Below are 11,923 nucleotides of genomic sequence, written 5' to 3'. Positions count from 1 at the left end.
TCTTTCTACTAAGCCATTACACATAGGATGAAATGGAGTGGTTTTAAGAGATTTTATTGACAATAACCGTTCAACTTCCCTCATCATTGCTGAAGTAAATTGGCTCCCTCTGTCAGTCAAAACCTCCTTTGGAATACCAATTCTAGAATAGATCTGCATCAACGCATCCGCCACTGTAGTAGTCTCTATATTAGGCAAGGCAACTGCTTCTGGATACTGTTACGGAACAGAGAAAGATAATGTACACTTTAAGTGAGAATACGAAGAGTCACTACTGTCCCGTAAAGTTCCAGGTTCAAAACAAAAGAGTTAGGTAAAATTACAAGTTAAAGTTTAATGCTTAAACTAACAACAAAACATTCAGGACTCATAAGGATAATGTAATGGCAAATAAACAGGTTAAATATATGGTTAACTGCAATAGCCTCTATTAACACGAAATTAGCAAGAGTAAATTTATCTAAGTCAGCCCTGATAAAATGAGATACCAGATAATACTCAGTGAATGCCAGATAAATTATTACAGATACAAACTATTATCAAAAATGACTGACATAGAGATCCCTACATGAATTACAAAAACTTCACTAGGCCTACAAATTAAACTTATGCTATACAGTACAAGAAAAAAATGCAACAACAGTTATACTCAAATTACACACAGCTGCTAGATGTTTGGAGATTTCTTGAGCACTCACAATAATAATATCTGTACAGGGGAGGACAGAGATGTGAACAAAATGAGGAGCAGATCTAAGTGGCAATGATGCAGAGACATGAGCTCATTATATAGGGGCCAGCAGAGCTTGATACAACTTGTAAGAGGGACGCGCAAATGAAGCCATGGGGACAAAGAGATGAAAATCCCGCACTGAAACAACAGAAATGACGACTTACTCTACTATAACGGTAGAAAGGGGGAACTGAGGCAGAACACGCTCGTGATCAAACATGCAGCATACTGTGCGTTAAAATTACACAAAGGATGATGAAATAATAGGCTATGTAACACCTCCCCACAAAGAAAAAAGAAATTTACAAAGGAAATTTCTTATTACTCTAAAACAATCTGTATATGGCATTACAGACCATGCAAAGGTCTTTCCTAATGTTACAGAACATGAGATCTCCCTAGCACGTTCAGTCATAGGTACTTGCCAGTATCCCTTTAACAAATCAAACTTACTTATGTACCTAGCCTTTCCGATCTTGTCTATGCAATCTTCCACACGAGGGAGAGGGTAAGTGTCTGTTTTAGTTATCTGATTAACACGTCTGTGGTCAATGCAAAGCCGCTGTGACCCACCTGGCTTAGGGACCAGAGTGACAGGAGAACTCCACTCGCTCTGACAGGGCTCAATCATCTTGTGGTCCAACAGGTAGCCAAGCTCCTTCTGGATGAGAGGAACTTTCACTGGGTTCACACGGTAAGGAGGCAGTTTAATTGGCTTTGCGTCTCCAACCTCGACATCATGCATCAACACAGTAGTTCTTCCTGGAGTGGCATGGAACACTTGCGGGTACTCCTGCAGTAATGCTGAAAACTCCTGCCTTTCCTTGGGAGGTAGATGAGAAAGCTTAGTCTGGAGATCATTCATGATATCAGGATTCTTCCCCAAACTATCACTCAGGCTCATGCTGCATGGGGAGAACTTCACTTGTAGACTCGGGTGGAACAGCTACAGTGCAGACTGGATTATTTTCGTCCCGCCTGTGATATAACTTTAGCATGTTGATGTGACATAGTTGCTTGCTCTTTCTACGATCTGGTGTGGCGATGACATAGTTGACATCACTGAGTTTCTTCTCCACGAAATAAGGGCCACTAAACTTGGCTTGAAGAGGTTGCCCATGAACTGGTAGCAGAATCAAAACCTGATCTCCTGGCTGAAAGTGGCGTAACCTGGACTTCTTATCATACCAAGTCTTCATCTTCTGAGCAGCTCCTAAATTCTCTCTCGCCAGCTGTAAAGCAGTGGACAGCCGTTCTTTGAACTTCATCACATACTCCAGCAGGTTGACGTCATCTTCCTCCGACAGCCAGCATTCCTTGAGTAGCTTAAGGGGTCCTCTTACTTCATGGCCAAACAGTAGTTCAAAAAGGTGAGAAGCCCAGTGATTCATTTGGAGATTCTCTTGCAGCAAATACAACGAATGGAAGACCTTTATCCCAGTCTTTCTGATGTTCCAAACAGTATTTCTTGAGCATCGATTTGAGTGTTTGATGATATCTCTCCAACGCTCCTTGGGTCTGGGGATGGTAAGCTGAAGACGTGATCTGGGTGATGCCCAACTCTTTCAGAGACTGCTTGAAAACGTTTGACATGAAATTACTTCCCCGGTCTGACTGTACCTCCTTGGGCAGACCAAACTTTGTGAAGAATCCTAGCATTTCCTTAACCACGTTCTTTGCCGAGATGTTTCTAAGTGGAATGGCTTCAGGATAACGAGTAGCCATATCAATCATGGTCAACACATAAGAAAATCCTGAAGAAGTCTTAGGAAGAGGGCCCACAATATCCACCAACACACGGGTGAAAGGCGCCTCAAAAGGAGGAATGGGAACTAGAGGTGCAACCTTTTCGGTCTGATTACACTTCCCCACAACTTGACAGGTGTGACAAGACTTACAATACCAGGAAACATCCCTGAAGATACCTGGCCAGTAGAAGTGTTTCAAAATGCGTGCCACAGTCTTCCTCACTCCAAGGTGTCCTGCCAAACTGGAATCATGAGCCACTCTAATGATATCCTGCCTACAAACACGAGGGATGACAACTTGATGTACAACCTCCCATTCACAGTCGGCTGATGCTGTTGGGGGTCTCCACTTCCTCATAAGTACTCCTGACATTACATAATAACAAGTAGAAGCACCGGCTGACTCTTCTTCACTGTAAGCAGAGTTAGCTAGACCTTTCAACTCAGGGTCAGCAACCTGCAACTCAACCAACTCTTGACGAGACAAATTATCAACACTACGGGGTACTGCCTCATCTGGTGAGTGGTCCAAATTAGCAAGAAAAGTGTCAGCTAGGATAACATCATCATCATCATTATCCTCTAAATCACCAGTAACTTTAGACTTAGCCCTAGTGACAGCACATGCAGGGAACACATCAGGGACATCACAATCCTGGGACACAGCCACTGGCTCACTAGACAACTGAGGAGCTGGACACACTTGACTTCCACCAATATCATTTCCAAGTAAGAAAGTTACACCTGACATTGGGAGTGTCTCAACCAACCCAACCATAACGGAACCATTAACAAAACCAGACTCTAAATTCACTCTGCACAGAGGGACAGAGAAGTAATTATTCCCTACACCTTGTAAGATTACAGTTTCATCAAAGGAATTAACATTAGAGCCTAGAACACTGGTCAGCATAAGGGATTGGCAAGCACCTGTATCACGATATATTTTAACTGCTTTCCTGTCATTACTGTCCGGAGGACTGACAAAACCATCAGACAGGAAATTAGCACATGAACTCTTGAGAGTGTCACCCACGTTACTGCTCAAAAGAGGAGCTCCATCATGAGAATTTAAGTTACCCCTCAAAGCAGGTTCAGTTAACTCAGTTAAAGAATTCTGGGAACTCTCAAGAGTGGACACTAGACCAATTGACTGAATATTTAAAGACTCCTTTTTGTTCACATCACGCTGTCTCCTGAAACATCTCTCCGTAGTATGACCAAGCTTACTACAATAAGTACATTTACGTTTCTGAAATCTAGAGGTGAAGCTGGTATTTACTTCCTGAGAAACATCATCCTTATTCTCTTTCCTGTTACCTGTACTCTGAGTAGAGGCAACGTACTTACTCTCAGCTTTCCCTTTTTCTCTAGAATATCTCTTGTGAGTGAGAACATACTCATCAGCTAAAACTGCAGCGTCAGACAAATTATCTATTCTTTTCTCATCAAGATATAGGCTTACATCTTTACTAATACACCTTTTGAAGTCCTCCAGCAAAATCATCTGCTTAAATTTGTCAAAATCAGAATCCACATTCTTAGAATTTAACCACTGCTCTAACAGATCTTCTTTGATTTTTGCATACTCAACATGGGATTGCTTATCTTGCTTGTAAGTTGTCCTAAATTTTACTCTATAGGCTTCAGGAACAAGCTCATAGGCCTTAAGAATCAAGCTCTTAACTACATCATAATTATCAGATTGATCCTGAGGCAAAGATGCATAAGTTACTTGAGCTTTACCGGTGAGAACAGTTTGAAGGAGTACTGGCCAATACTCCTTAGGCCAATTAAAACCTGTAGCTACCCTCTCAAACAACTGAAAATACTTTGTTAAATCAGATTCATTAAAAGGAGTGGACAAGTTTAACATTTTTAGCCACATCAAAATCATCAGAGCTAGATGATCCAGTTCCACCTTGTTTCATGCGATACTCATGGTCTGCCTGAATCCTGGCAAGTTCAACTTGTGCCTGAGCCTGTATCTGTGCCTCCTGAATCCGAACCTGAGATTCCGCCTCCTTAGCCTGAGACTCAGCCTCCTTAGCACGTGCTTGAAATTCAGCCTCCTTAACACGAGACTCCTGCAGGGCTAGCTGTAACTTAGCTAATTCAATCTGCGTTTGCTCATTTGGAGGAGTTACATTAAACAAGCTTTCATTAATCATGTCAACAATTTGATCTTTAGAATGATGAGAGCGAACAGCAATTCCCAATTGTTGAGCAACAAGCTTAAGTTCATTCTTTGTTCTGTTTTCTATATCACACACTGTTTGCACATTTGACAAAAATCTTTGGCTTCATCAAGTGTAGTAATAGTAGACATCATGAATAAGTAACAGTCACAAAATATCAAGCAATATCCTTATGATAATATCCTGAATATCCTGATAAGAGGTCGCCAAATTTATGTTACGGAACAGAGAAAGATAATGTACACTTTAAGTGAGAATACGAAGAGTCACTACTGTCCCGTAAAGTTCCAGGTTCAAAACAAAAGAGTTAGGTAAAATTACAAGTTAAAGTTTAATGCTTAACTAACAACAAAACATTCAGGACTCATAAGGATAATGTAATGGCAAATAAACAGGTTAAATATATGGTTAACTGCAATAGCCTCTATTAACACGAAATTAGCAAGAGTAAATTTATCTAAGTCAGCCCTGATAAAATGAGATACCAGATAATACTCAGTGAATGCCAGATAAATTATTACAGATACAAACTATTATCAAAAATGACTGACAAAGATCCCTACATGAATTACAAAAACTTCACTAGGCCTACAAATTAAACTTATGCTATACAGTACAAGAAAAAATGCAACAACAGTTATACTCAAATTACACACAGCTGCTAGATGTTTGGAGATTTCTTGAGCACTCACAATAATAATATCTGTACAGGGGAGGACAGAGATGTGAACAAAATGAGGAGCAGATCTAAGTGGCAATGATGCAGAGACATGAGCTCATTATATAGGGGCCAGCAGAGCTTGATACAACTTGTAAGAGGACGTGCAAATGAAGCCATGGGGACAAAGAGATGAAAATCCCGCACTGAAACAACAGAAATGACGACTTACTCTACTATAACGGTAGAAGGGGGGAACTGAGGCAGAACACGCTCGTGATCAAACATGCAGCATACTGTGCGTTAAAATTACACAAAGGATGATGAAATAATAGGCTATGTAACAATACCGAGTAGCAAAGTCTACAAGAGTGAGTATATACCTGTCTCCGCTATCTGCCCTAGGTGTAATAGGCCCAACTATGTCTATACCCAACCTAGCAAATGGCTCGTCTATTACTGGCATAGACCTAAGCTTTCCTGGTTTTATGCTACCTTTTATCTACGGTTCTCTGACACACATCACATGACCTACACCAGCGGCTGGCATCAGCCACCATACCTGGCCAAAAGAAAGTTCCTTGAATCCTGTCCAGAGTCTTTTTGTACCCCATATGGCTACTCAAGATTCCCTCATGACCTAATTTGAACACTTTCTTACGATAGTTCTTTGGCACAATTAACTGTTGTTTTTGTCACTCCTCTGACTGTCATCTCTCTGTATAATCTACCTCCTTTAAGAATAAAGGTTGACACTCTTCCTCTTGCCTGAAACACTTTCTTACTTTGAACATGACTTCTTATAGAGTTCAAAGTTCTATCATCCTCTTGATTTTTCACAAATTCTGATGTAGACACGAAAGTATCAACATTGCTTACCTTCAGGGGTTGTTTAACTTTACCATCCTTGCGACTTTGTGCTCTAGTAACTGCAGCAACGAGTCCAGCGTCTGATTATCCACCAGCAGTACTCCTCGAAGTTCTTTCCAACCCTGTGGTAACTTCGTCCGTTGCTTCAGTGTCGGATCTTCCACTCAGGACTCCGTTCCTGGTTAGGTTCACGTCCTCTGCGTTGTCTTGTTCAGCCAAGCTTTGATCACTGGTAGACTGTATACTTGTGAGGGAATATGGATTGTCAGTTACACCACCAACAACTAAATCGCAAACTGGGGTCTTACACACAGCAGCATAAACTTTCCCTATTAACCAAGGTGTAGAAATTTCAACTTCTACCTCTGGCAACACTATCACTGCCCCATTCACCAATTTCAGTGAAACTGTTCTCCCAGTATAATGTCTCAATGAAACTAGCTTCTGCTACAACACAAGTAGTTGACCCACTATCTAGCATTGCTGTAACAGCTTGCCCCTCTACCAATCCATTATTCAATATTAAGTTCTTATAACTTTGCCCATTTCCATTACATTTGGTAGCTGAACCACTAACTGTCCTACTTTTAGCTTTCACAGATGCTTTTCCTGATGCAGCGGCACTGGTCTGTTTTGATTTATTAAAAGTACACTGAGCTTTTCTATGGTCTAGTTTACCACACTCCCAACATCCTTTACTACCAAACTTACTGTCACTCCCTGAGGTCTTTGTCTTGATCTGCGTTGTAGAGCGTTCTGAAGGTTTCTCTTGCCCTTCAGCCACGGGTTTGTTGACCTTCTTGTTAATCTGGGAAGGGTGACCATGGGCATCAATCCAACGATCTGCCTCCTCCCCACAAACCTGCAAACTCTTAACTTCTTTCTCCTTTAAAAACATCATTAGAGCTGGAGGACACTGCCTTAAAAATTGCTCCCTTGCAACGAGATCTGCTAAATCCTCAAAGGTCTGACTGGATCCGCTTCCAACCACTTAACAAGATTCCTTTTGATTCAACAAACTAGTTGCACTGCAGACTTGCCATCACGAAACTTTGTGTCGCGAAACCGTTTCCTACAACCCTCTGCTGTCACACTGTAGCCTCTCAAAAGTGCGGACTTCAGCTCATCAAAAATCTGCAATGATGTCGTCAGTGAACTGGTGATACATCTCGAGAGCTCGACCCGTTAGTAGAGATGCTAAGGCAGCTGGCCACACCGACCTCTCTCATCTTGCAGCTTGAGCTACCCTCTCAAGGCGAGCCAGATAAGAATCTATATCATCTTTGGCCTCATCGAAAATTGGCAGCTTAGGGGGATTAATTACGGTTGCAACTGGTCGAACGTTCTGACCGGCAGCAGCAGCACTAGCAGCAGCAGCAGCCCTCGAAGCTTCAGTCTGTGCCTCTAATTCTAAAATCTTTAGCTTCCTCTCTTGGGCCCGCTCCTCTCTCTGCCGATTTTGCTCTATCACTCTCTCTTCTCTTACCCAGGTCATAAGCTTGTCACCCTCAAAGCCCATTTGTTTTCCCTCTTCAATTAACCTCTTTATAGTGTCTGAACTCATGGTGAAAATCTAAAGATTATAAACTTCCCTGTATACTGCCAACCCGCGTGCACAACGAATTAATGGGTCCCTGTTCGGGCGCCAAATGTCATGGCCAAGTTACGGAAACAGTCTCATATGTGAAAGAAGACTACCATGATTCCAGAGTTGCACTATTACTACTACTCACATAGTTGGAAATGACCCATCATTCATTTGTACACGGGCTAGGAAAATGTAAATTGGAGAATATAATTTATTCACAAAATTATAACTTAATCCTAACTTAAACCTAAGCATAAGAAAGTAAACTACAAGTGAAGTAACCTTAGGAACACTGCTTCACATTACTGGTGACATAACAACCTTACTGAGAACAGACCATCAAGAGGGTGGTGACTGAGAAGCAGGTAGCATCTCCGCAGGTGTTTCTATGCTAACACCTGCTGTAGACCAAGAGGGCAGTGTGGGCAGAGTTTAGAGCTTCCTCAGTATGCAGGAGTTTCCATCTCACCCTTCATAGGCTCACAAGTGTCACAGCGGGGAGGGAAAGTCGCGAGTCGAGGGCACACTTCACGTGAAGAGCTGCTGTATCCTTTCCATACCAGTGCTGCTGATCAACTGCCCACACCCCAGCTCACAGTCACCACCTCACTTCCCTTGATTCGTACAATGGAGAAATTGAAGCAGTATCATACAATTCATAATAACTAATCACACTCCGAAAATTACAAAATACAAAATAAAGATACATAAATATACTACATTTGAAAGATCCACAATAACGTATAATTTACTTCCGTGCTCCGAACAGCCACATTACCAGTGAACTACAACTAACCTAAGTTTTAATGAAACAAACCAGAGAAATTAAATTATACCCTTTTAGAACAAAGATCCAATATTGAACCCTTATAGTCATGAATCATTCTGACACCCCCCCCCCCACACACACACAGTCCCTCTAATTTCAAGTACTGTAATAAGGTCCCATCATCCCTTATCTGTCATCTTTCATTTTAAGCAACAGTATAAGACGATTTAACCTTTGGCTGCGATTTATCTACATTGCCATTTATTTTCTGCTACAGTCACACGATTGTACTTAGCTGAAGAGAAATCCGGGGCACTGAATTTTGACAAGTGGAAGGATTAACATAGTGACCTGGAATAATGGTCCTGCCTTCCTTGTCCAGTCTCTCTCTCTCTCTCTCTCTCTCTCTCTCTCTCTCTCTCTCTCTCTCTCTCTCTCTCTCTCTCATCTCTATCTCTCTCTCTTTCTCTCTCTCTCTCTCCAACGGACGATTTTCACCCTTTCAATCCGGGTGAAATCTCTAGCGTATTCTTGCTCCTACCAGGCAAGTATATTCACCTTAAGAAAAACCTCTTGTATTCTAAGGAGGTTTTTTAAGACTACCTCTGCCTCCTCGTCTATCCTACTCTGAATAAAACTCCCATCATATCACAGTAACAAAAATACAAAAATAAATAAAAATGAAAAGATATTATCGGTGTCAATGGATGCCGATCATCAAAACTTTCCGTAGCTGGACCAGTTGTTTGGGACAGAATCAAATTCGAGTCGTATTCTAAGAGACGAAGGAGATTTCGTAATACCTCTTCTTTAGTGATTTATTCTGCTGAGTACCTTTTCATATCACAGTGTTTGTTGTTGATGAATCTATGTCGATATTTCGCATTCCACTTTAATATCGCCATGTATGAGAATGATGAAAATTACGTGGTTATGAAAACATACACTGTATGCAGTAGATTGTTAAGGAGCGATATGCAAAATAAACCGCTAAGGAAGAGGTGCTACGAAGCCTCTATGCAACCTTGATTACGCTGGTACGTGTCCTACCCTTGTGTCTTGGGCCTGTATTCTCGTCAGTTAAGGATGCTCCCTAACGCCTCTTCCTAAGCGATTATTTCGCTAATTATACCTTGTCGTCCGCCTCTGTGTGATACTAAAGTTCATTCCAACATAACCATATTCGGCACAAATAATGTACAAAACGATATTACGCAGCCGAATCTAAAAATAAATCGATGAGGAGGAGGTGTTTGGGATCTTCCTTACCCCCACGAGAATACGGGCCTTGTTCACAGCAGATGATGTAGTTCCTCTCTGGCAACGATATATAAACGATTCCACACCTAACTTTCCAGTATGTTATCTGTTTAATATCCACACCCTTTGCATCAGTAACATACAAGATGCATAATTCAAGTTTAGTGTGCAGCAGAAACCAACGAGGCAGAGGGGTTACCATACCTCCGATGCCAACTAAAAATACTGGCCTATAAAACAACGCAAAGAGCATCAACGGACCTCTGATCATTTACACGTTACAATCACAGTGGGATCCATTACTTAGTGTGCTGTGTGGGTAGGAATTTGGGAACTTAAAGTACGCAGTGCTTAATGGGCTGTCTATTTTATTCAGCTTAGCCATGGGTAAGAATTTGGCAACTATAATTATGCAAAGTTTATACACCTACCAACCGCTAAACTTGAAAATAATTTCAATTTAGCCACAGGTGGGAGTTTGGCAATTACAAATATGCACAATTCATACAGCTGGCTATTTTATCCAGCTTATCCATAGCTTTTGGCAGTGAACTGGCTTAAACTCAACCAAGCCCACCAGTAAATCATGCCATTCTCAGCTCAGCACTGACAAATCATGACCCATTCATCTCACAGACCCTTGTTGCTGGTCCATTTTTCTTCTTTACTTCAGCACCAGCCTCGTCCAGGGCAGCTGTAAATAAACATGTTAACCACATTACCTCAGTTCGGGGGGTAAAAGTTGGCCTCACATTCATCACGGTGTTTAGGCAAGGTGCTCATGTGTTCACCGTTTTCCCTCATTAGCGACCTTGTGTTCCGTGTCTTTCTCGTTGGCCCAGTTTATTTCTCTTTTCAGTGCTTGTGTGTTCAGTTTCTTTCTCGTTACAAGGTGCGTTAGGTCTCTTTGATGGTGATCTGTTGCAGCCTCACAAGAATCGGATCGTGATGCACAGGATACTCCCAGACTGATTAGGTTTGGCTTAAAAGGAAGGGCTTGTGATGAATGCCTATCGACTACGGGGAGGGAGGAGGGTCAGGAACGCGGTCAAATTACGCTTAGTCTTTCCCCTACGTATAACAAGCACCCACCAAACTTACACCCAGGATACTATATATAATGCTTGTCGAACAAGGACATAGGGTAAACAAGCTTTGTCTAACAGCCTGACCTGGTAATTATGTTCAGCTTAGAAGCATTGGCAATCAAAGGGTTAAAAAAAAAAAAAACACTATTCTTGCTGTTATGAATGCTGTAGGATATTGTGTTCCAGCAATTCGGTTTAGCTGAGAAAAATATCCGGAAATTCTGTTTATCTGGAAATAAGATCCTGCATTTCCGTTTGGCTGAGAAAAATATCCGGCAGTTCGATTTAGCTGAGAAAAATATCCTTCAATTCTGTTTAGCTGAGAACAATTTTAACCGTTGTAGTTGTTGTTGTGACCTCATGTTCATCTAAACTTGCGAGACCTAGTGGATTCGCAGGCTGGAGCTTCCCTCCTCCTGCAGTCCACTATTCCCCTTTCGAAGGACTGAGAGGAAAGTGAGGGCGTTTGTACAACCAGGCATTGAAGTTACTCCTGCTATAGTGGTGCTAGCACGGAAAGACGTACAGACAGGCGCACAAAAAATCTTCCCGACGTTTGAAGAATAGATGGCGGAAAAAATTTAACTATCTGAAACACCCACTAGCAGAGATATGAATTTTCACCGAATTTCGTCAGCTTCTGTAGATTTTCTTCACTAGAAAAGAGGAACTGGGAAGGAGTTGATCTCTTTGACTGTCTCTCTCCAACACCAAAATTCCAACAGCCTAAAAGTGTTAAGAGGAAGAATCAGAACAGCAAAAGTCCAAGCATCATAACTATGGGCAGTGGTTACCATTTCGCCATTACTGATGTACAAGAATATTTTTATCAGGCTTACATCTGCAATTTTGTTCAGGCTAGAAAAATTTCAACCACATAACTGGGCAATGTAAGCATCCTATGGTTCACCCTCTATTGAATAAAAATCTCATCATGGTGGCTGGAACTGAGTACTAAAATTGTAATGACCATGACAGGCTTGACAGAGGATAGTCTGGCTCTCTCTTATC

This window comes from Coenobita brevimanus, chromosome 1, assembly GCF_032717465.1.
Source record: "Coenobita brevimanus isolate Jiangsu-jjx chromosome 1, ASM3271746v2, whole genome shotgun sequence".
Lineage (NCBI taxonomy): Eukaryota > Metazoa > Arthropoda > Malacostraca > Decapoda > Coenobitidae > Coenobita > Coenobita brevimanus.
Note: the sequence above shows the minus strand (reverse complement) of the source record.